Source organism: Cucurbita pepo, unplaced genomic scaffold, assembly GCF_057944985.1.
Source record: "Cucurbita pepo subsp. pepo isolate OVF unplaced genomic scaffold, ASM5794498v1 scafford_64, whole genome shotgun sequence".
NCBI lineage: Eukaryota > Viridiplantae > Streptophyta > Magnoliopsida > Cucurbitales > Cucurbitaceae > Cucurbita > Cucurbita pepo.
Genome location: NW_028257968.1, coordinates 57501 through 60000, shown reverse-complemented (window position 1 = coordinate 60000; position 2500 = coordinate 57501).

Here is a 2500-nt window from a genome sequence, read left to right as displayed (position 1 = left end):
CACCCCACCTTGCATGTTTTGTCGTCGTACCAGCCATCAACCATCCTCAAGTCAGCCCAAGTTAGAAGGCCACATTCATGCTCAACAAGTCTCATGTCGCACGCCCAAAGTCATTTGACACCGCCTCAGAAAGCATGTTCCGCCACCACGCAGCCTTCAAAACATAGGGCTAGCCCAAGGAAGGGAGGCATACCACAACAACGTCCCACACTCAACGAGGTTCATGTCGCACGCCGAAGGCACCCGGCTCCACCCCACCTTGCATGTTTCATCATCGTACCAGCAGCCATCCACAGTCCTCACACCAGAGATTCCCAAGTAGAAGGCAACATCGCAACATTCCGTGCTCAACGAGGCTCATGTCGCACGCCCAAAGGCACCCGATTCCGACCAGCCGAACATGTTCTGGCACCACACGCCTTCAAAACATAGGGCTGGCCCAAGGCTGGCCAAGCATCACCACAACGTCACACACTCAACGAGGTTCATGTCGCACGCCCGAAGGCACCCGACTCCACCCCACCTTGCATGTTTCATCATCGTACCAGCCATCAACCATCCTCAAGCCAGCCCAAGTTACAAGGCAACATCGCAACATTCCCATTCCTCAACAAGGCTCATGTCGCACGCCCAAAGGCGCACCCAACACGGCCTCACCGCGCAAGTTTCGCCACCGCACCGCCACCGTCAACCACCCTCGTCCGCCGACCACCACCCCAACGCCCCAAGCATATGCCCATGTGCGGCGCATAGTGCTTGGGGGGCGTGGGGGTGGCGGAAGATATAGGGGTACCCCCGTGCCCAGCCATGCAGACTAGTCACCCCCTATATAGTACATTTTGAGGCATTTTTGGTCTGCCAGGCCTAGATACGATTTTTCTGAGCGGTCATACGGTCAAATATCTCAAGTTTTAGAATGTTTTTTTCCATGAACTCAATTGATTCATGAATTGGACATTCTAATGGATCTAGAAATCAAGTTTCATAATTTTTCAACCAACCATTTTTTTAATGAATTTTTAAATATTAAATAATAAGAAATTAGAAAAAAATAGCTAGAGTGTCAAAAAAATCTGAAATTTTGTGGTAATCATTCTTTCATGTTGCTTAGCTCCCAGAAAAAAATTTACAACAAACTGACCACTCCACATGTACTTTCACAATTAATGGGTGATGGATGGGGCGCAGGCACGGGCGCGCGCGCAGCAGAGCGCGGGCGGGGGCGGGACGGGGCGCGCGCTCGCGGGAGCACGCTGGGCGGGGCGGGGGGCGCGCGCTCGCGGGAGCACGCTGGCGGGGCGGGGCGGGGCGCGCGCGCGCGCGGGGCGAACGCTGGCGGGGCGGGGCGGGCGCGCGCGCGCGGGGAGCACGCGGGCGGGGCGGGACGGGGCGCGCGCGCGCGCTGGAGCATGAGGGCGTGGCGGCGGGCGAGCGCACGGGGGCAAGCGGGCGGGGCGCACGCGGGTGGGGCGGGGTGGGGCTGGCGAGCGCACGGGAACGTTCCGACACTGCCCCACCGTGCGCGTTCCGCCACCGCACCCCGCCGTCAACCGCCCTCGGCCTCCGACCACCACCCCGACGCCCCAAGCATATGCCCCTGTGCGGCGCATAGTGCTTGGGGCGTGGGGGTGGCGGAAGATATAGGGGGTACCCCCGTGCCCAGCCCATGCAGACTAGTCACCCCCCTATATAGTACATTTTGAGGCATTTTGGTCTGCCAGGCCTAGATACGATTTTTCTGAGCGGTCATACGGTCAAATATCTCAAGTTTTAGAATGTTTTTTTCCATGAACTCAATTGATTCATGAATTGGACATTCCAATGGATCTAGAAATCAAGTTTCATAATTTTTCGACCAACCAATTTTTTTTAATGAATTTTTAAATATTAAATAATAAGAAATTAGAAAAAATAGCTAGAGTGGTCAAAAAAATCTGAAATTTTGTGGGAATCATTCTTTCATGTTGCTTAGTTCCCAAAAAAAATATTACAACAAACCGACCACTCCACATGTACTTTCACAATTAATGGGTGATGGTTGTAAAAACGCGGTCATGGTTGGTGTCTTAGTGTAATGTATTTGCTCTAGTATCAAAACTCTTCATTTTATTGTTTTAGACAAGCAAAAGAAAAAATAGTTAAATTTGACGGGTGTCACTCTTTTCTTAGTTCCAAAAAAAAAAAAAAGCATTAAAAATGAACATTCACTTTTCACGGGTATTGGGTTTGATGATATTTTTATAGTCCAAGGCTTTATACACGTTCTTACTTTCCACGGATGTTAGGTGTGATGAATTGTTGTAGGGGCTAACCTTCAAGGCTTTATACGTGTACTCACGTTTCATAGGCATTGGGTATGATGTTTTTTTTATGGAGGTAACATCCAACACTTTTGATATGCTGTTGGTAGGACATGTATCGCACATAGCATAGGATGGGGCTTGGCGTGTGCGAGGGGAGTGGGGGCGCGGGGGTGTGCGGGGGCGTGCAGGGTGAGCGC